The sequence below is a fragment of the Pleuronectes platessa genome, chromosome 9 (assembly GCF_947347685.1).
Source record: "Pleuronectes platessa chromosome 9, fPlePla1.1, whole genome shotgun sequence".
Classification (NCBI taxonomy): domain Eukaryota; kingdom Metazoa; phylum Chordata; class Actinopteri; order Pleuronectiformes; family Pleuronectidae; genus Pleuronectes; species Pleuronectes platessa.
The window spans coordinates 19,890,143-19,914,201 of record NC_070634.1 but is presented as its reverse complement, the minus strand read 5'-3'; positions in this window follow the sequence as shown (position 1 = coordinate 19,914,201).

Genomic DNA, 24,059 nt, shown 5'->3' with positions numbered 1-24,059 from the left:
GATTCCCTCCTTCCTCTCAACCATACACGTGACCAAAGGATTAGTGGGTTTTCAAAAATTCCATCAGTCTCAATTTAAAATGTTGAAGATATTAGGCTGCAACAGAGCCACCAGAGCTATGGGGTGTAGACCATTTGAGCAGATGCTTCAACTGTTTTTGCTGAAGGCGATCTCTCCAATCACACACAGTTGACATAGTTCTTAATGTTGAAAGGCCTGGTGGTGGCCAAGATAACAAACTTGAACCATATGTTTCAAATTCCTACTAGACCTCAAATTGCATTAATAAATATGTAAATTAATTTAAGTTACACACAATGAAAGTGGTATTAATTAGTGTATATTTAGATGTAATCCTCCCTTGTGTATTTGTCCCCCTTCCCTCAAGCCTCCTGTAATGGCTTTGCTCTCCACCTGATTGGGCCTAAGTTAAAATTGCTCATCTTACAAAACCGAGACAAGTTTCTAAGGAACAGTCCAATCAACACCCTGATCCTGCCATCACAGGTGATATGAGATGTGTGACACCATTGTTATTGTAAGCCCTCTGAGAGCTCTGGTTTTCTAGGGATCGAAGTGTAGTTTGCACAAAGAAGAGCACCTGAGGTCTGTCAGGACGCTTTGCTCCTTGTCTCGTCTGCTGTTATCCACAACATATCTGCTTTCACTTTTCACTCACCTTTCTGTTGTGTCTTCATCTCGTGGATTCTGACTTATGCCACAGGAGTAATACAGATTTTTTTTCTTTACATATGTATTAAATTCTTGCTCCAGTCACATCTAACATACCTGACAGGTTTAGACCTAATTTAACAATGCCTGACTCATAATCTTCAAATAGCAGATATGTCGGTTCTACTCAATTTCCACATGGGCTTCCTCATCTCACTCTATCGCCTTTTTTTCCTCTCCATCAATCCCTCACATCATCTCATGTAATCTAGCCTATGTTGAAAAATATGCCACCAGAGTAAGTCCCTGCATTAGAATTCCCATTATTCCACAATCCAAGGAACATAGGCCAATGCACAGTAAACCCCATTTTAGATAGGATACAGAGAGTCAGGCGTACATATATCTATATATAGTATATCTGAATTTATAGAAATCCAAGCCATGTTCTCTAATCTTGACAGAGATCAGACAAGGCATGGCATGGTGTGGTTAATGGCTCAGCAGCCGTCTGTACAAACAAGCCAACAGATAAACAAGCAGTGAGGACAGGATGGAGACGGGGGGAGAGATGAAACCCGGGAGGGGTCAAGAGAGAGGGGTCGCGTGGCGGTGAGGCTGCGGGATGGGACATGATGAACCAGTTCAAAGGCAAAGAGGAATCAAAATGGAAATCAGGCGCCACCAAAGAGGGCTCCAGTCTCCGACTAGATGAGTCTAAAAGCCAGGGGAGAATTAAGGGGGGGGGGGGGGGGTAAGGTCAGATCAAGAGGCAGCAGTCCCTTCAAATGAACCAATCACAGGTTCCATCACTCACACACACTGAAGGGAGGAGAAAGACCTCAAGACAATTGAAAGCATAAATATGATCTAGGATCATAAAGCAGATCGTAAGCTTTAGCTAAACTTTGCAGTCTTTTCCAGAAAACACAACCCCTTAAGTTTTTAAACTGAAACTGCCACTGCAGCATTTCTAAAAGTCTCAGTTATAGCATGACAGCTCCAGGGTAGTTTGGACATCAGGGATAAACATAGCAAAAGTGATGTATTTTAAAAATGAAATGTATTAGTGTGAATGAAGCCATGCAGAGACTAAATGAGGAAATACGGAGCAGCGAGAGAACGCATGTGGGACAATTTCTAGATGTTCCATTCTAAAATTGATGATCCATGGAAATTGTGTGTTTTCCTCTGCCAAACTTGATAGTAAATAAATTCAGTCTTAATGAGCTGATGTTCCAGCCTCAGCTGATCGCTTGGTATTTAACGGACTGGATTCTTAAAAGATGTGCACTCCCACACTGGAGTTTCCAGTTTACCAGACTAGATTTCTTTTTCAGTTTGTTCAGGATTTACATCACGCTGAATATATTTTAAAAAGTTTGAAGTGTAAGATATCCTCCTAGGCTCCAAAGAAACAAGAAAGAGAGTTGGATGTCAAACCAGAATGACCAATTAGTCTCAACTTAGATGTTTAGGAACACATTAGGAACAATTAGGAAAAAAATCCCAAGGGCCGAAAGCAAGAGAGGCATACAAGGAAAGAAGTTTCAAAATAAAACAAACAGGAAACAAATTAATGTATAAACAAAGGTGCGACAATCAGAAGTCAAAACCAAGTGCAACACTGGGAAATGTTAAGAGCATAACTTAAATCTACTTAAATAGGTCTCTCAAAAGTTCCCAACAGGGAGCAGAATCATGATAATACTCATAGGAACACTGAAAACACCTAAATGGCTGTAGTATGGGTTAGTTTAATAAATAGTATTATGGTTCAAATCACGTCATAAATGGAGAGACTACATTAAAAGAGTATTTTTGCAAAGCAGATACAACTGTACCATAACATCAGCACTAACACTGTACCAATGGAAGTCAGTTAATTGTTTGAAAAGCTCAACCAAATTACAGATGTCTTGCAAATTAATGCCGTTATAAAGCTTATCCACAAACACTTCATATGATTGAATGAGTCCCGTTTTGTTTTGACATTGTGCTCTTTTGCAAGTGTACAATAATTGCATTCAATTAAAGAAACAGTTTTTGCACCACTGAACATATCCGATCTCAAAATTAGATTAATGTTTGAACTGTGTTATACAGACGGATATTTTAGTATTAAATGTATAACTGTCAGGGAAGAATAATCCTGCCATTATCAAGGCTCATTTAAGGCACTATAATTTGTTTCAATGTTGAGTGCCATCATATTGTTGGAGATGTTAGAAGTGTTGAGGTAGAAAAGTTAAAATGTGGAAAAGTTATAGAAGGCAAGTGCAGGTGAGAGAGCAGATGACTGAATGTGGTTCAGAGGATGGCAACAGGAGGGAGAAAAAGAGGAGAAGAGGAGTGACAGGCTGCGGGTTAGGACTAGAAAGAGTTTTTAGATCCACCTATAGAAATGAATCTAAACAAAAGTAAATTGGGGCAAGAGAGAGGAAGGTGAGGGAATAATAAATGAGGAATGTGTAGAGAAACAGGACGGAAGGGTTAACAGCAAAACAGCCCGAGATAAAAGAAACACAGTCAAAGCAGGAAATAACAAAGGAGAGTGTGGGGAGCAGATTACGTGGCGGAGAGCGATAGAGGAAATGAAACATTGATGGAGACAGACAGGAGGGAGAGCTGTGGGGAGACGCTGAGGCAGGATGCCAATATGATGTCTTCATCTTTCTGTTACCGTCATGTCAGGGGGCAGGTGAGAAACCTCACACGGAGAGTATCAATCTCCCCATCTGTCCCCTCTTTCCCTTCTTTAATACTCCGTTTGCTCTGTTCACCTTCATCACTCTGCACTTCACCACACTTTGACTTTTCACCATCTCTCATTCACTCTGATTGTTCTCTCTGTTTCTGAGTTAAATATACATTTCTGCACCTGTTACACTTGGACTGCGTTATGGGATAGATTCATGTCTGTTCGGAGAGGCGTGCATCAGAGGTCAATGATAATATTGAGTTATACTCCTACATTGTTTCCACATAAAATGTTAAAGTAACCAAAAAACTGTAATATTGAACAACACTTTGGCCTGGTTTACTCGAGTGCTTTATTTAAGAGGCGCTGATTTCACGCTGAGTAAATCGGCTGCTCTAGAGGAAGCTCTTCAAGGTCTGAGAAAAATCACCTGACAACGTCAGAGCGATAGTAGCGTGGGCTTAAGAGCACATTTAGGTGCTATTGAATCGCATTATGAATCGTGGAATAGAGTATTTGGTGCTTAACTCATATTAGGGACTAAAAATCAGGATATCACTGCGGCATGGGTTTTAAATATCTTGTGTGAGTCTCCCAACTTTATAGAAATGATTGGACAAATCAGTGGAGAATTGAAGACATTTTCTCAAATATGCTCAAATACATCAGCATTGTGCATCATTTTATACATATTTACATGAAGTGTAAAGTTGGGTGTTTTTATGAGCTATGGCTGAAGCTATATGTTATATTTCCAAGAAGCAAAGTTGAACACATGATAAACAATATACAAAAATATACAGAAATAAACTTCCAGTTCCTCCCATTATGCAAAATCGGAGCCAAAATATTCTGGATCTGTGTACATCCATGTTGCACTGGTGAAATAATTTGCAAGCAGAGTCTGCAAAGTGGTCAGTCTCAGCTGTCAATCGTGACATTTAAAACACTTTACAGCATTAAATATTCAGAACAAAATCTGAAACACAGAGAATGGAGAATACTGAGCTCATGAACCTTACTGCAGCCAGCCACCAGGGGGCAATCCAGATGATGGCGCTTCCCTTTTAAGGAGCTGTCATGTCGTCCATCATTTCATACAGTCTGTGCAGCTGACACAATGGAATCATGTAATTCAGCCTGAACAGGGCGAGGTTGATGGCTCATTAACCAATGACTGTAAATTGGCAGTTTTTTGCAAACTCATCTCTGAACCCATTAGACACTGTGATGTGGGGATTGAGATTCCCCATCCCAGAGTTAAGCAGAGGATTATCAGGTAGGTGCCGATCCAGCTGGGGTCGTCCGAGGCTGCTCTGGCTGCATGAAATCAAAGTGCCAAGCACGTATGAAATGTGAGGCTGCAGAGCGCATGTCAAACAGACAGGTAGATTTCAGGGAGAATTTGTCTGGGTGACGGTGGAGAGAAGACCTAATGACAACATTCCGGTACGTTCTAGCGTACATGGTGTCAAGCGGTCACAAAGTCTCTGATCTTCGTGTAAAGTTGCATGTTTGGTTCTTTAAGCTCAACCCTGAGGCGTGTTCCAATATTTTTTTGGACAGAAAAGTTGAGAATTACTGTGTCACAATGTTACACAAAGACAAAAAAACCACTTGCACTGGGCAACAACAGTATCACAAAGCTTTGAATGTAGCACTCTGTAAAACAATCAAGTTCATTTTGAATCTTCCGTTAAATGGCAATTTCTTAAAATTAAAGACAGACATGGTTCAATCGTGTCTGTGACTCCCAAAACAGATACAAATGTATTATGTTATAAATCTTGGTTAGTGATTGTGGGCCTAGTGGGCCAAGATTTCAGCATAAAATACTTAAAGTTTTCGTGAGGTCAGGGGACTTGTTGCAGAAAAACTAGATGGTTATGGTTGTGGAACAATCCTGGACAGAAACCAATTAGAAACAAGGGATGGAAAGCAATCTGAACATTTTGTTAACCCATCCATCCAGCTACACCTCATTCCCCTCCATGAATACTGTGACTTTAACAACATTACTCTACTTCCTCCTTTGCCCTTAGTGGAAAAACATAGGCCAAGAAAAAACCCTTCAAATTTTGCTGTGGAAACAGACACGGGGGGCGGAGTCAATGATTCATGATGTATTTAGTGGAGTGATATCTGTGAGTGTGTGAGCTTTGGGGCAGCTTGATTGAATTAAAGGGCACTGTTGGGCCTTGGCGCAGGTTTGTGCCCTAGTTCCTACTGCTGTCCTTTTTTCTTTGGAAAGACAATCTCTTCATGTACTCAGGGACCTGGGTCTAAATTTAGTTCTTGTGTCATATTACCTGACCACCTACGGCCTCTGCTCCCACAGATGGCATTTTCATTTACCCAGTAACTTGAAGCAAGTCTGGCTTATTGACCATCACTGACTCGTCAAACACAGGTCTCGAGACTTGTGACCAGATTTCATTCATAGTGCAAACAGCATCTTTTTATGTCAATGGTATTTGAATGCAGTCAAGCAGTAGACTTGTAAAGAAAGATAACAATGCCTGAGGGAGAGCTGGCCACACTAACGACGGCTAAACATCTGCACCACCTCAAGGCACTTCTTTCCGAGGAGGGTGCAATTTACTGACAGGTCAGCCCCACGCTGTGAGTGACGATTAAGTATCTTGTCAGACAGTCAGCCCCGGGGACCTCAAGGGCAGCTGGCCTTACAGGGACGACTGAAACTGCACGGGCCGTTGGTCTGAGAATAAGGATCAAGGTTTACTTCAGTAGGTTAACACAGAAGAAGGCTTGAGCACCAGAGTTCTCTCTCAGCTGAGCAGTTCATCGAGCACAGAAACAAACACGGCTTTAATCGATATTCTCATGTGAACAGTGGATTCAGTGAATGTATGTATGTGAAAATATTTGCGCATAATGATTTTTTTCTCACTCCATTAACTGAGCTGCTAAAATGCTTTGAAGGTTGCAGGGGGGGGTGAATCCTTGTCCACCCTGGACAGGATGCCAGTGTATTTCAGGAATGATATATGGACACAAACAACCATACCCAGTCACATTAACACCTATACCGGCAATTTTCTAGCTGCTCATTAACCTCACTGCATGGCTGTGGACTGTGGGAGGAAGCTGGAGTGGGCAGATATAACTGAATAAAAAAAGACAGGAACAGGAAAAGGCCAAAAAAGGGGAAAAGATAACGGAAATTTGTTTATAATTTTCCTTTGTTTTTTCTTATTCTTTTCATTTGAATATTCATTTTGTGTTTCTTTTGACTTATGAGTGACCGCAACTCACAAAAAATCATCGTTAAATTAAACCGAGGGAGTGAGGAGGCCTGGCCAAAAAGATCTGGGTGAGAAACTTCCCCCCTGACTACCTCAATAACAGAAATAAAAACAACAACAACAGGACTAAACGACCCCCAACAAACAAACACAGAGAAGTGTGCCACGACGTCAGAGGCTGCTGCGACTCAAATGGCAGAGAGAGGGAGAGAGAGAAAGGGATGGACAGAGGGATGACCTCCGGCCTCCGTTAAATCCCCTTCTACATAATCGCGCTCATTACGCTCAACCTGAGAGCGAGAGAGTTAAAGGAGGAGGAGAAATACACAAACACCCACAGACAAACTACACAACAAAATGTCCTCTCTTACGCACACAAATCCAATACATTTTCTTTCCTTCTGCACATCTTCTCTTTCCTTATGCCCCCTTTCAGTTATTTCTGTCTTGTCACCTTCGTTGTATGTGTCTCGCGTGTCTCACCCGTTAAGTCCCATATCACCACACGTTGACAGCTGCTCATAACCATGGACAGAGAAATAATTATCACTCAACTCTGCATTTGCCTCAACTCTCTGCGGCTTTACAAGGTGTTTCCGCTCATAGGTTCGGTTCTTACAGCAAATGTTTCTGCACTCGAGCATCAACTTCATCTGATTCTATTTCCAGCGACAAAAAACACTCAAGAAGTTAGTTGGACACGTTATGTAAATCTGGGCCTGATTGTAATTTTCTATAAGCAGCTGTCACAGATGTTTATCTCGAGCCCGTCCTCCTCTCAGAGCACACGCACCCGTCATGTGTGTAAAAACATAGATTGCTTACATTACATGATCTGACAGCAATTACAGTGCTTCCCTCTATATGTGCTAATGGGATCACGCGCCCATCATGGAAATCACACGGCAGCACACACAGTTTGTTCCAGAGATATTTACTATACCAGCGCTAATGTTAGTATGCTGGCTGAGCGATCCAGATGCCCTGCAGGGAGCGTTTCTTCTCACTCTCCGAGCCTCTTCCACAAAAAGATGGCAAGGATATCGGCGCCGTGCTCGACACATTTGCATAGCGATCCTAATAATCTGATTTTCCTCTGGCTACTATTGTGTTCTCTTTTATAAAAGTGGTTATAAAATCCTAACGTTTACTCCTGCAGTCCCCCGGGCCAGGTTTAGTCGTCTCAGGATGCAAACAGACCCACTTGAACTCATGGCTTGTGCTTTTTTTTGTTTTTTTCTTCCAGAGGCTCTTTCTAGTCACAGGGCATCACAGGGAGATGTGACGGGGGGGGGGCCGTCGCTTTTCCAGTTTGTCTCTACAGAGGGAAAATGAGTGTCGGCTCTGGTTTAGTATATTATTGGACAGCCTGCGTCTTTTACTGAGAATGTTATTAATTGAAAGAGATGTATGGTGGGAGATATGGTAAATCCCCTATCTATTTCATTTCACTTTAGTGGTTTTTCGTTTGCGAGATGAACGAACTGATGCTGACGTAAGTGGCAGTATAAAGTGGTTTGTTATATCCACTGGCAACCAGTCCGTCGAGTGCTCCGCTTTGAAGTGGGTGGCTATAGTAACAAGGTGGATGGAGATATCAGGAAAGCATCATATCAAAGAAGAAGTGCCCCCCCCACCCTCACATACACAAGATTGTGAGTGATTGTTGCACACACCAACACAAACACACTTAACATTTTTGTCATTTTCATGGTCTTATAAAAACACATAAATACACACACAGTCTAAAGGCTTGCAAAACAAACAATCCCCCTGCAACACCATGACTGACATTGCACATAATCTTCATTTACAGTCATTCACAGACTCTCACACGCACCAAATACGAAAATGCTGCCCAAAGATGAACATGTGAACATATTTAAAGCTGTGGTTTTGAAAGTTCATAAATAAAAAATGGGCAAAATAGGAAAATATTTCAGTTTCTCAGTCTCATTTTCTTCCAAAAAAGCGATGATGTGAAAATCATCACAGTGAAATCTTGTCTATTAAATAAGAACAGTCGGCTAGGCTCTGAGATTCTATACAATTCAATAGTTGTGAGAACACTGAGTGCAGACGATCTTTTTATTCACAGAAGTTGTGTTTGTGTGAGTCTGTAATGAGAGGCCCAAATAATAATATTGTCCCCTATCTCTCTCACACCCTCCTAGCAGAATCCTCACACTTTTATCGCAGCTATGCTATGGGCATTGTTAGATATTTATCTATCAGGTTTAAAAAAAGAACACAAACACCAACACATTTCCATCTTCTATTCCACATTTAGAGAACCACTGGAAATACAAGCAGAGAAACAAGTCTAGCCGACCGTTCATCTTGCCACTCGTTTGCCTTCACTTCACATATTCAACATCAGCACCACATAACTGCTCCACCAATCAGCTTCAAATAATGGTCGACCTTCAGAGCAGCCAGCTGTAGTCAGACGCACAGTGCTTTGGAGAGTAAGACACACCACTTCACTCTCCTCACACGGGAGGGGTTCATGTTGTAGTGACTGGCCTGTCCCGCACACCAGCTGCACGATGCTCGATGCTGTGGCACATGAAAGCTCTGCCGCTGGAGCTGGACTGTGGTGACAAGCTCAGGGAAGAATTATGCATGAACCTCTACACCAAAAAAGTCAGTGAGTGGTTGTGGATTCCACCTGCTTTATGGCGTGAAGGTTCTCTGCTAACTGTTAGAGCTGTTATGTAATTTGTCAGGAAGTGGTACTCGACCGCTATCCACAGCTCAGAGGGACACCAATGAGCAAAATGTCCTGGGGAGGAGATAGTGTAAGATGTCAAAGAGCCGGTGGTTTGGATATAGTGTAATTTTTTTTATCGAGAATTACATTTGTAGGTCTGTGGTTGTCAAAATGCTAATGGGAGCAATGGGTTGGGATCTGATGAAGGCTGAAGTGGAGCAAAGAGGTTGCAAAGCTCAAACACCTGGAAATCAAGGCCTTTCTCTATCCGCCCTATTAGACAGTAACTTTCAAAGCACTGCACCAAAAGCACTGAAACATCAAACACCATTGATTGCTCTTTTTGGTGCTCCCCTTCATTACAGTTATCTAAGAGACAGCTTCTGTGTTAGCACTTAAGCACTCAGGTACAGTCATTGCCTCTTGGTTCTGACGCACATTTAAGACAAATTGACTTTTAAAAGTTGTCAATCTGAGCTCACTGTGGTTATTTTGTGCTCATGACAACGCTTCGCTTCTTTAAATCTGACATTTTCAGTGTCCTTTTGAAAACACGGAGCTAGGACCTTTGCACATCATGCCACTGAGGTCAAAACATCTAAACGGTGTGTTATCAAAAGGTCAAAAAATATGTTACGGCCCCAGAAATGGTTTACTTGAAGTGTGTGAAAATACTGTATTTGTGCTATACTATATTATTCAGTTTCTGAGGTTAAACCTGAGAACAAAGGAACAATCATACTGGAAAATAATCCTGTTGAACTACATTTAATCCTTCAAACTGCAGCTGAACACACTGGAGGTGACGTTCTTCCCAAAATGGAAGTAAAACATTGTTTGGAAAGTTCCTCCCAACACTGTTGCAGAAGTTCCCACAAATGTGTTGCGCTTGCTTTTCTTTCTTCTTCTGTCCGGTTCACTCCAGATCAGCTCGATGGGGTTTAGGTCAGGAGACTGTGCTGCTGCTCCTCCACCCAGTGAAGCCTCAGTCCAGTTCTTTTCTTCTAATGTTGTGATTCATTATCTCGCTGTAGGATGACGTGTGGACCAACCAGGCTGTTTCCTTGTTACCTGACTTTTTCTCACCGGTCTGAGAGCACTGTACAGCACGACTTCCTGGGGTTCAGCGTTGCCCTAATAATGAATCAGCGGGTGAAGGGAGAGGGTTTTCAAGAACTCAACAAATGTTTGAGCACATGTAGAAGTTCTTTGCATTAACTCACAAGACATACAAAGCCTTTACTTCCATTGCTCGATGTCTTAATCCCTGAAAAAAAATTCCAAGAAATTCAAATGTTTTTTGTGTTTTGCAGTTTTCAGCGGATTTGAACAGCTTGCATTTTAAGACATAAATGTTCCATACAAACTAAGTGCTCTAAAACTTTTGACTTGTAGTGTACACACATATTTATGCACACACCTTCACGTGTATGCATATGCATGACAACACCACCTGGCTGTCAGTGTGGGCTTCGTGTTTGTGTGTGTCACAATCTTGTATAGCGCTATTCTTCCGAGCTACACATATGCCAGCGTGTCCAGTCCAGTGGCCAGAGTGGCAGCTCCGAGGTTTGGGCTGATCAGCGGGCATCGTGCCCTTCATGGTCATGACAGATGGAGTCGGTGGAGACTCAAGGCTATAAGAGGGGACAGGGGGACGGAGGGAGAGAGAGAATGGAGGGAGTATAAATGAGTAAGAAAGAGGGAGAAACAAGACAAAAAAAAGGAGAGAGACTGAGAGAGAGAGACAAGGGATAGGGCAAATTAGTGTAGGATTGAGAGGGCTAGCGAAAGAAGGAGGCAAGAAGCTGAAACAATCAGAGAGACTAGAAACCAAGGATAAAGAAATAATGAGAAGGGAAATAGTCGAGTCAAGAGAGAGAGAGAGAGAGAGAGAGAGAGAGAGAGAGAGAGAGAGAGAGAGAGAGAGAGAGAGAGAGAGAGAGAGAGAGAGAGACGGTGAACAGGAGATTTTAAAGGTGGCTTTTAAAAAGGACCCACTGGGCCTCGGCCACATGTGATGCATGTTGTATTGGCAAATTGAATCACGCGCATTCGCACGCACTGTTGTTTGTTGCCACCTCTGATCCGAGCGGATTAGTCCTCAGAAGTGGTTTGCCTCCAGTCCTGCCTCCCACTGCTAAGTTAATGGAAGGACTGAGGAATAATTACCTTCTGTTCAGTCAAATACAAAAACTAAAGAAGGAATACAGATGAAGGCAGAGGCAGGTAATGTTGGCCTCCGGTTTAAAGGGCGCAGAGGGAAACCAAGGCCAGTAAATCTGGATCAAATCCTTTGATGAACAATATCCAGTTGGGCCCATTACCAAGATGGCATATCATTATGACGGCTGGGCGTTAAGAGCAAACTAAAGCTACTAACTATAAATAACAATAACGGCAGCAGTGCAACTGATAAAGAAACATACAGCTCCTGGATATCTTAGAAAGTAGCTGCTTTAAGTTGTGATCTATAAAACCGCTCATTAGGACGTATAAAACAAACAAAAGGGTTTGCCTTGAAGAAACAAGAGAAAGAAAAGTATTTGTTTAAACTTCCGGTGTTATTGCCGCAGGATACATTTGCTAACAGGTCATCAGTGCAAGCAGCTTATTATGAGCCAAAGTTCTGTTTCATTGTTGAGGATCTTCTAGTACCTGTTGTAATTATGACGGGGGCAAAGGAGAAGGTCTGGATACGAAGCACAAAGAATGAAAAAGGAAACACAAAAGAGCTCTTTGGCTCTGTTCCTTTCCCAGTAGTCGTTATGTAATTTATCCATGACTGTTTCACCACTGTAATACAGTGTGTCGCTGTAACAATAATAACAATGGTCATCTAATATTAGGGAAATACTTATTTCAAGTGAGACCACTATCTTTTCCTATTATCTATATTTTTTCATTGACCATAAAGATGAAGGCTTAGCATTAAGCCTCCATTTCTGGGCACTGGATGATTCTGTTCTACCGATGAGGAACATTCGTCCTTCCTCTACATTATCCTTTGGTTTCAATTAATTGCCAACAATGACACGTGATGAGTGTATTTCATGTTTTGTATGCTTTACAGAACACTGTGTTGCACCGATGAGGCAAGTTATTTATCATGAAATACATTTTTTATCAGATTGCTCAACCGTACATCCCCAGATTAAAGTAATATTACATCACAGCAGTTTAAGTAAAGAGGCATTGAAGGCAGCACCGCTGTGTGAGACATCACTGTCTTAGAGAATCTGGACACAATCACACACATTCTTGCAAACACCTCACGGAGCCTCTGGATATCTCTAATGCTCTTTTGCTGCCCTTGTTTTCACACCGAACCCCCCAAGCTTGCTCCTTCGTGTGGCCTTTGTTCTCCCTTTACAAATCCAATTGCCTCGTCCTATTTACCCTAAATGCCTAACAGCTCACCTACTGTGGGTGGAAAGCCAGTGAACCCTGTTGCCCCGAGCTCTGGTCGTCACCCAACACTTCAGCAAGGATTTGTGTCACAGTCAGAGCAACGGCCATGCTTTCCAAAACCAGGGAAACAATACAACATAAACAGAGGCTTTTATTTTGTTTATTTTACAACTCCCCATGCATCTGTACTGCTCCTCCTCTTAGGCTCAAGGGGGGGGGGGGGCTGGAGCCAATGCCAGCAGACAATAGGTGAGATGGGTACACTCTGGAAAGGTCGCTAGCGTATCGCAAGTCCAACAGACAGAGACTCACAACCATTCACACTCACATGGACAATTTAGAGACTCCAGTTAACCTCACCCCAATCTGCACGTCTTTGGACTGTGGAAGGAGGCTGGTGTATCTGGAGAAAACCTTTGGAGACTCGGAGAAAACAGGCAAACTGATTCAACCCTTTTTTTTTCTGTTAGGCAACAGGGCCATCCACCTAATAATCCACTACTTAACTTTTCAGAAACAATGACCCTGTTGTTGGGTCAAGTAACTCTTGTGTGTGTCTTTTCCAGGAAGTCCACTCAGTAAGTCGTACTCCTAAAGTGCAAAGCTATATTGCCGCAGCATTAAACATCTTTCATGACATTTTGCCTCAGATACAATACATTTAGTTAATTTTTACATGGTCACATGATGCTCTTTGGAGAACCTTTTAACCCCCATGCCACTGAGGACACAGACCAATAGCTCTTATTGAAGGAAAAATGAATGAGTGGAAACTGCATCATAGAAGCATAAAGGTAGACATCAGCTTTAGTGCTTTTTTCATGAATTGTTTTGTCTTGTTTTCTGTTTCTGTTTTATCGTGGAACATGGATTTGATGAGGATTTTTCTTATCTTACCTCGACCCATGATTGTGGATGGAAGAGTGAACCTGGAAATTCAGGAAGGCAATAACCATGTATAAATATAGATTTAAAAAAAGATAAAAATTCCTTCCTGAAGCACAAAATGGAGTGTTCTCATTTCAGTGAGCATATACTGTAAGTACGATAAATGCTTTAATGCAGTATGGCTGCAATACAACTTCCCACCACCTGTGGCAACACTTGCTGTTATAGAGTTCACTAGCAGTTCAGAAATCCATTATGAAAATACTGTTTTTAGACTTTGATGCAACCAAACATAGGTTCTCTCATATAATTCACTATACTGTCACTTAGCATTCAGTGAGTTTGCCTTTTCAACATTCATCCTGTAATATTTATCAACGCCTTCCAGCCAAACTGAATTTAACAACAATTTACTTACATTTTTCAATTGAGTACAATCAGCGTAATAATGTTAAATGACAGTTACGATATATAAATGTAGTTTGACATACTGCCGAGTGTGATGGTTCCAAAACCCACATGAAGTAAATAAATGTATGATTTTGTGGTGATTAGTGAAATGACCTTCAAAAGGCCCCATTATGTACAACTGCTGCAACACTTCCATATCCTCTCTGGGTGTGTCAACATGGCTGCCACAGTGCAAGGCTTCCTGTCCGCGTAATGACTCTTATCTGTTCATCTTTTCATTTATTTATGATGATGACAGTGTCCTGGTTCATGCTCAGCATGCTCAGAAATCGTAAGGGGACTAATTAGTTGGCATTTTCATGGAGGGGCTGAGACCATTACACAGCCTCTCGTTTGGTTTAAAATCAGCTACTGTCGAGCAAAGTGAGTGTGTGTGTGTGTGTGGGGCACCGGTGAGGGCTAAGTGCTGCCACCCGGCACTGCTGTGATGGGGGCATGTTTAAAACCTGGCAAGGCGGCCTTGTCACCTGGCACCCTGGTCCCTCGCCAGCCTCAAGGTCAGCAAGCCCGGCATGCTGCAATAAAATGCTGGAGGGGAGAGTGTGAGAAGCATCCCTGAACAGTCGTGATGGGCCACCATGTTTTAGCAGGGGTCCCTCTTCGCCTGCAGCAATCTAAATCCTGCCGTTCACACACACACACGGCTTCAACATCCTCCTTGGGCAGGTTAAGATCAGTTCCCCTTCCAGGAATCAGAAAGATAGCCAGTCAAATAAGCAGTGTGATGTGATCTAATGCTCACAGAGTATGAATCTCCCTATTGATGCTGCTGTCAGACACTGCTGTTATCAGACGGTCCCGGCTGGTCAAGACTGGATGGAGGGCATAGATTGGCTCCGATCTAAAGCTTGTGTATTCTCTCTAAAATGGCTCATAATGCACTCCAATCACCACAGATCTACACAGGGTAAATGAAGTGGATGAATGCACTAACCCCCACCGGAGCCACTCATCCACCCCTCCATCTCAGACTCCACTTTCACATCTCTTATCATCCACTCAGTTTTCCTTTTCTTTTCATTTTTTGGAGGATTTGTGATAATTGTGTTGAGCGAAGGTTCGCTCAGCTCTGACCTCACGTCTTGTTTTGACACGTGTGCGTGGATGGATCTACAGTCAAAGAGGAAGAAAGGCCGCTTTGGGCATGGATGTCATTCAAATCGAAAATGTCATATTATTCTGATCATTAGGGGTCAGTGAAAGCTGCACTCAGTGACAGAAAGAAGGGAATAGTGTGATGGTTTGTCATTAACTGCTGCGAATTAAAGACACACAGTTGACAGTCTTGAAGATAGCGGCATTGTAATGACTTTACATTCAAAGTGTGAAGTTATTAATGCTAAATCTAAATTATATTTCCTTTATAATAGATATTTTTTCATTTTAGCAGCATAGACTGTATCAGTCACTATATAGGCTAATAAACAACTTGCAATTTGTGCTGTCAATACTCAAGAAGTTTGATTGAGAAGAGCAGGGATCTTATGATAACACAATAATATAATTTCCTCCAGCAAAGAGGTTATTTTGTCAACTAACTTTGTTTGTTTGTTTGTTTGTCTCTTAGTTACTACAGAGCAGATTATGGAACATGGTGGAAAGATGTAGAATGAATCAGGAAAGAACCCAATAAATGTTGGTGTGGATACGGATCAGGGGTCAGATTAAGGAAGTTTTATGTTTTTCACTTTCTTTTGAAGTGTGTTTTGCTGCATTTTCATCGATATCGCACAGAATAAACAATGGATCTTATAGAGATGCATGTTACTGTTAAGGGGACTGATATTTACGAGTTTTTGCATTTAAATGAAAATCCACATGGTGAGTTTAAAGTGGTTACATAAGGGGACTGTTAGGCCTTGGAGGTATGAGCTCTCTCCCTTCTAGCTCTAATGTGTCTGTGTGTTCTTCAACATTGATACTATTCCTGAAAAAGATACATTTTACATCGTCATAATCATTTTCTTGAATGATTATTTTCTTTTAATGTGTAGCAATTCGTTATTTTGTGTTTTTGTCTTGTTCAATGTTTTTTGCAATTCTCTGTTCACCTGCAAGTTGCTGGGAAGGCACAGTTTTTCTGAGCTTTTGAGTGCTGCTGCAAGATCATAATTGTCTGTGGGTTACATCACTGTTACACGTTGTCATTTTATCAATATAATATAAAAAGTATTGATTTGTGCAGCTTTAATGCCCAAGGTTTTTGATTAAATAAACTGAACAGTTATTTTTTGTGGAAATCCAATGAAACCCAGTGTCATGACGTCCTCCAGCAAATGACTGTGCAGAAATAACCAGGACACTGTGTGACTTGTCCGTGGGTTTGAGTACAGCCTGACACATGCAGTACAAAGCCAGCAGGAGCTCGCAGTGAGAACAGTCTAACAGGATATATAACAGATACAAGAAGAAGGAAATAACAGGGGTGACTCCCGAGGACGCCCTGATATTCAGGGGTTGTTCTGCTAATTGAGTGGGAACATCCGCGGCCCCTAAAGACTTCTCATCGATTCCATCGGAAAGGGTTCATTTGCCTCAATTATCAAGTGCTTGTAAGATCAACTAGCAATTATGACCTAATGCCGGCCGAAATAAAAACAACTGGATGAATTTCCAGAAAGGGAATTTTCCTCAGTCTTAGAGTTGATCCTGAAACAGCAGAGCAAATACTGGTTCTGCGTTTTGTTTAACCACAGCCTTGTGTCTCTTATCTCGGCACTGAAGGGACATTTTATTTGTCCTCTCATTTTCCACGTGAGAAGATTAAAAACATAATGGTTTATGTCGCTGTCTGCTGGAAGATGTTCAGATAACCAAAGTGTGTGAAATTACAAAAAAAATTGCGATAAACAGTAATTTTATTTAGTTTTTTCCTTTTCCCTTCAAAAGCAATCTTCATGTTTATTGGAATGGAATTAAATCTGTCGTTGAAATTGCAGAAGATGTTATGTTTGCATGATTCTTGAATTTATTTTTTTGCTGCTGATGGAGACTTGAACGATTAAACGTCTGAAGGAGCCATCTTTCCTAAACACCGAGCTGGTGAGGTAGAAAAGAGAATAATAAAAGATGGTTAAATTATTGATCGGGACATGACAGGACTGCCCCTTTGGGCTCACTTCATCAATATTTTCCATACAATTGAACCCGGTGCTGCCACGACGTGCCTGTACATACTGTAAGCACTCTCTGAATGATGTTCTGCACTCTGTCATTGACACATGCACACTCTCACATGCACTGACACATGCAGTCCACCTCCCACACCGCCATGCATTATTGAAGACTGGGCGTCATTGTGCTCCTTACGGCTAAGGACACCTTTATTTCAGTTCTGCCATTGTAGAAATCACCGTTGCCCCTTTCACAGTGCAAATGCTGCAGAGCTGGGCTTAGTGACTCATGCCACCTGGACCTGGATGAAACAAAAAGCCTCTGCTCCGAGTAAAAGCAAAAGCTGGACTGATAGGTCCGTCACTGCCCGCGAGTGGAGCAGCAAAAGGGACAAGCATTTTCTGCAGGTCCGAGGGGGCTGTATGGGAGTCTTCCAGCTCGCCCGCATGCATTCCCTCCATTAGCTGCACTGCCAGCTGAACTGGAATAAGAAAGCAAATCCCAACAGTAATCAGTCAACAACAAAGGGGATGCTATATTGTTTGGACCTGGGGCCTCTGTGCAAGCTATGTGGATTGTAAGTATAAGGTTGTCCCCCCGGGTGCCTTCTCCAGCCAGGTTCCGCCTCGCGCTCGCCGGCTGAAATATTGGACAGGCTCCTGGATTTTTCATGTCTCCACAGGCATATATGCAGAGCTTAGCACCTTGTAATGTCTTTCAATCCATCAAAGGCAGGACGGGGACGGGGGGGCATTTTGCACTTGCTCATTGTTTGTTTTACAACAGTCGCCATTGTAGAAATCCCTCTCTCCCGCATTAGCAGTGCAACACCCACTGGGTTGTTCCCAATGATTTAGAGTGTGGGCTGTTCATTTGACTAACCCCCAAATAAAACCACTGCCTTGAATTGATTGGTTGCCAGAATATGCCTGACGCCAGACGAAAAAGACAAGCACATCTATATTCCTGGGTTTAAATAAGAACACACAGTGAAATATGTATCACATGGTCTCAGAGGCAGGAAAACAAGCATAATGCACATTTGTATGTACTGTTTATTTACATCAATATTACCCAGGATCCCTGTTGGTCCCTGATTTATTCATATTTGATGTTTGATTGTATATTTATTATTTTACTACTACTACTACTTCTATTGCTGCTACCAATTATAATAATTAGCAATAATAATAATGGTGATAAATTATAGGATAAATATAGGAAAAAATTATGAAGTGACCATAAGCAATTGTTATTAAAGTAAGTAAGAAAATGTAAAATTTATGAAGATATGCATTTATAACTCGATTATAACCAAGATCAAACACATGTTAAAGTTTGGAGAGGATTTTAACTCTGTCATACACGCACAGTTAAAAAGATATTAAGGCTCTTGTGAAAATCCATTGTTTTGGATGCTTTGTTTACAGGTGTGGGTTCTATAGATAATGTGTATTTATCAAACCTCTGAAATCTGCCATCAGTATAAGTATATTTATGAGTCTTGTCAAGATCTATAGGACCAATGAAGTCATTAAGAATAATCAGATCAAATCCGAAAGAAAAATGTCTGTTGTGCAGCAACTTCTTAAAATCTGTGTCACTCCTGTGTAATGGCTCTTTCTTTTTCACAGCGTTGAAAGGAGGACTGGGACGGCTAGTTTTATTGGTTGAAGATTAGTTTTTCTTGGACAGCGAATCAAAGACTCCAAATCAATGAGCAATCTGGGGCATCACAGTAGCACAGCAGTATGGGACGCAGGCCTATATGTCGTGTTTCCATCCCCAGCCTATTCCTGGCCAGGGATCTTTGTCCTGTGTTGTCCCCTTTTCTCTCTTCTCCCATGTCGGCTGTTACTCTCAACTGTCAAGTCAGGGCCAGATAATGTTGGGGGGGGGGGGGGGGAGTGTATATTTTCCTACTCGAGGTTGAAGGGACTTTCCTCAGATATACATTTTGCATCAGATACCGCAAACACACTGGTGCCGCCATGAAAAAAAGATGGACTACATAAGCACACTCGGTAATGGACAAAGCTAATATTGGTAAGATGTGGTGTTTGCATTGTGTGTTCCCCGAGGCTGGAATATTTAACAGAACCCACCCAGACAGTGACCAAGAGGGGTGGGGTGACCTCGATACACTACAGTGAAGAGACTTGTAGACAGTTATATTGGCCAATTCATATTTTATTTACACTGTAAATACGAGTTTTATTCCATTTATATTTTTCTATATTTGTTATATCCATTTTGTTACTTATTACTTTCCTCATGTTGATTGTTGACCGCCCTAGCTGCTGTAACATTGCAAATGTCCCTGTTGTGGGACTAGTAAAGGATTATCTCATCTTATCTTTTATTATCTTATCTCAACGTCAAGAAACATAGTATGGCACAATTTAGTGGGAAATTATTAATTAATTAATCTGAACAACAATGCATGAACATTAAATCCCTACTAGTTAGTGATAAACTCACTTTCACTGACAAAATGAATGATACAAATTTAAATAATAATAACTACAATAAAAAGCGAGAGCCCACAGTTGAACACAGACATCAAATTGATGCTGAAGTCTTTATTTACCTTTATTTACTCCTTCCCTGCCTGGAACCGGAGCTGTAAAGCCACCGCCCGTGTTACGATGACGGCGGCTTCAAGGTTGCTTCACTGATAAATTACTACAGGTTGCGTGTTTAGCAGGGCGCTCATTACAACCACTGTCCACTGCTGCACTCGCCATCATCGTCCTGTTTTATGGCTCCAGAAAAGTAAATGCATCCAATTTAGTCCTTTGATGGGACACATGAGTAAAATAAAAACGTGACTGTACAGAGGAACCATTTGTGTCTGTGTGGCATTTATACCAAAACCTTGAATCGTGCCGTTTACTTAAGTCTAAAGTCATTTTATTTCACATGTATTCACATTTTAGATTATTTATTTATTTATAGAACTTATTTTGAAAGGTGGTTTACTTTATGTGGGGAAATATTGAACTTTCTATTAATCTATAAAACCGTTTAAGGACAAACAGACTTCTAAATCAACTGCAAATTAAGGCAACTGCACTATTAAATTCAAAGTCAATGCAAAGACGCTAATAGCCGCAACATGGCACTAGATAACAAACAGCGTGGTAACAATGTATCGCAGAAACTTGCACGAGATGAGGATCTCCTGATGTATCTGGGGTAAAGAGAGGGAGGACAGACTCATTGTCGCCACCTGTAGGCAGTCGGATGAGTACGATGCAGCTTCTGTAGTTTAGAGACCGAACAAAAAGGAGAGAGTTTGGATAAAAGTCAGTGAAATGTAGGATAACCAGGCAAGTTCTAAAATTATGCATCTGTAAATTGATTCCAGCGATCGGTTGTATGTTAGCTGCCTTCCCGAATTTCTCCGAAAACAGTCAGGCCGATAGTCACGCCAGTAACTCAAGGTGAAAAGGTTCAGAAATGTGTTCGAGCTAAATTTAGAGGGACATCATTCAAAACGCCTTGTTTAATGGAACAAGAGATACCTGATATCTTGTTTACATTTAAAATACACTCAGAATTTGTGATATACCAATTCAAAAAACACCAATATAAAAAAGGTAAGGAGTTCAAGAGGCTAAATATGTGTTCAATAATCTAAAGTTACAGATCAAATGAGAGGTTGTTTTTTTAGTGGACAGCTTCAGCTTCTAATGCTCCTGGAAGCTGAGTTACTGAGAAACACTGTGGAGGAACACATGAAACAGACCTGACCCAAACAAGCTGCAGCATGGTTTGCCATGAATTAAAAAAAGTATTTGGACAGAACAGCAGTGTCTCCTGACAACACCGTGTGTGTGTGGCTCCGTCAAATTGATGTTAATTAGGGAGAGCGGTGGGTAACTCAAGCTACGGCTGTCACAAACCTCAAACCTTTCCTTTTCCTTATCTCTTACTTAAAACCGCATAAATTGACATTTCTCTTTAGATGCTTTAATCAGATCTCATTTATTTTGTATCATCTTATACCTGAGTATTTTTCCTCATGGTGGAAGCGTTGGCTTTCTTTGATCTTGGGATGTATACGTGCTTGAGGGAAGATCAAATGTGTGAGGGCGTGCAGCTCTCATCCCCTTTTTTAATGCCGCCACAGGTCCAGATTGGACCCTGGGGGACCGTGATGATGTTATGATCATGGTGACTCTTTCCTCTTCGTGCTAAAGCTCAATATAAAACCCTTTTTTATTTTCCTTATTCTAGTTTATTTCTTAAAATACATACTTTTAGAAGGTGATATCCTTTATATACTAATGAGAGACTGAAGAGGTTCATTTAAATAATTTAAATGATCTTAAGACGCAGAAAATAAAACGCATGCACATGGTTTCCGTTGCTAGGCAACAGTGGCTGGTATTACTCTGCACACTGTAGCCCTGAACACCTTCAAGCACAGGATGTGTAGGTTTTGTTAACTGAAGTGTGGGTGATACTGATGGCGCATCAATGTACATTTAGAAACGGATTCAGTTTTACATTAGAGTTTTCTGAATCAAGTCAATGCAACAATGTGTTAAAGAATAGAACATGGGAGATTTTCTCTTTTTCCATGTATGTCTGTGTGTTTGACGTAGAGACAAGAACACGTCACTTTCTCTGTTTGGTTAGCAACACATTTTGGTCCTTACAAAAATTCAATGGAGGAAGATTTCTCTTCACCCTTTTGCTCTGGACAATGCCACTGGAAGGTCAATATTTCCCATTAAGCTTATAAACAAACCCTTTGTCAGTCACACATCCAAAGGGTTGTGCAGAATATTTCAAAAACTTTTGTTGCTTAATGTTTTGTGAAGAAAGAAAGAAATCCTGGTAAAGAAAGAGCAGGGAGCCGTGGACCACATTCATTACCTAACCTAAAAGCTTTGAGTCTTTTATCAAACCAATGCTCCAGTTTCCTATTGCTGTAATATTTAACATGAACTTTAAACACAAAATGTTATTGACCTTTCCCCGTGACAGATATACAATATCCTCTTTCATATTTTAAAAATGTTATCACCGTTTAAAAACTGTATTTATGTGAAAAGTGCTTCATGGAACACCAGTGCACAATCACCGCAAATTATTAACAATTCGTCATCCATGAACGTCCAAGGACAATTCCAGCAGGTCTCTCTCATAATGAATGAACCGGATAAGTGATTAGATGCCTAATAAATGGTAATGAAATCCCTTGTCTATTTAAAATGGGCTTAGTTAAACACTATTTAGTTGTTTTTTGTTTTTCTTCTGCCTCTGAAAAAATGCAATTAAAATTCCAATCTGCATTGCAGACACATGACACAAACCTCCCCTACCAGTCATTTAACAGAGTTTAATTGTCACTGAGGCTGAATGGAGTCAAGGTTTAGGGGTGTATCAGTCGTACTTTAGATATTTAGCCGATGCTTTTGTCCGGCATGCATTATTAGAGAGTAATTAGCAGTTGGGCGTCTTGTTCTTTGACACTTTGATAGAATGTCTGTCCACCATGGGGTATTTTTCCACCATTAAACCACTCAGACACTATTAGCCTATTTTTTTGCTAATTAAATTACGTTATCCATTATTACAGGGTATTATTTCTAATGTTTTCGAGGAAGATTTTGAAAATGTCATCTGTTCAAATGTCTCCATGCAGCCGTATGCGTCCTTTAGTCCCGTCCCCACAGGGTTTGCTGTTTTGCTTAGGAGGCTCCTTTGACAGCCTCGCTTTACAAGATCCCAGTTAATTCACTTTGGACTAGATTCAACTAAAGCAATCCTACTGTCGAGAGGAATATGGTTTGTAAGAGATGCATAAGTTATCAAAAGTGAATCCCTTGACTTTACAATGTTTAGCTGATTAGGATTTATGGAAAAGTTGTTTTTCATTTGAAATACCCCCCCAAAAAATGTGTGTAGATATATTCACTGTTTGTAATGATCCCAATCCAACAGCTGTCTGCAATAAATTAGAATCTGGTCCAAATAAACCCATGTGGGATTAGTGCGACAGTAAACGCGAGGAATGTTAACATCACTGCGAGATTTTCAGTTTGAAAATAAATGGGTTTTCAAAAAGAGGCTGGAAGCCATATAGGAAACAGCAACAAGAACCTTTCTCTGTGACTGACAGGGATAAAGTCAGGTTGTCCGTCAAACTGGGCTTAGTTGTTGTACTTCGCCAAAAGTTAAACATGGGGTTAGAATAAGGAAAATACATGGAAGGTACAAATAAGTAACATCTGCCTTTAGGGGCCTCCCAATCAGAACGATAACAAAAAGACCTGGTTCGATAAAGTTGAAGTTATGATCTAAAGTTGTGTTAACGTTACGCAACACAAGGCAACAAATTAAAACAGCTGACCGGCCAAGGGTGTGCTTCTCCTTCGTCATATGTTCATAGGTCGAGTCGTTTTGAAGAATCTAATGAAGAATTATCACATTTTCTATCTTTAATGTAATTATAAATTAGTTGGTGTCTCTTTTGTGGTTTCAGTCATTCTCGTCTGTTTCTATGCCACTAAAGCTCCAGTGAGTGTAAAATGAATATTTCCAACAGTTCTGGAAATCCCACAAAGAACTGTGTGTACAGTTGGTTTCAAAGATGAGGTTTTGATTCTTGGAATTAAAGTAAGGATGTAGTGAGGTAGTTCTATACACAAACTGTACAGTTTGCGTGTTGGCATGAATAATTTAAGACATGTCAAAGTGTAAATCCTTAGAAGAACTGGTAGCATAGCTCCAGACTAATTTCTCCCAGACATTGAGTCTCCTCGGATGCTCCAATCCCGCTCCTCTCTTTCATCCTTCACCATGAGAT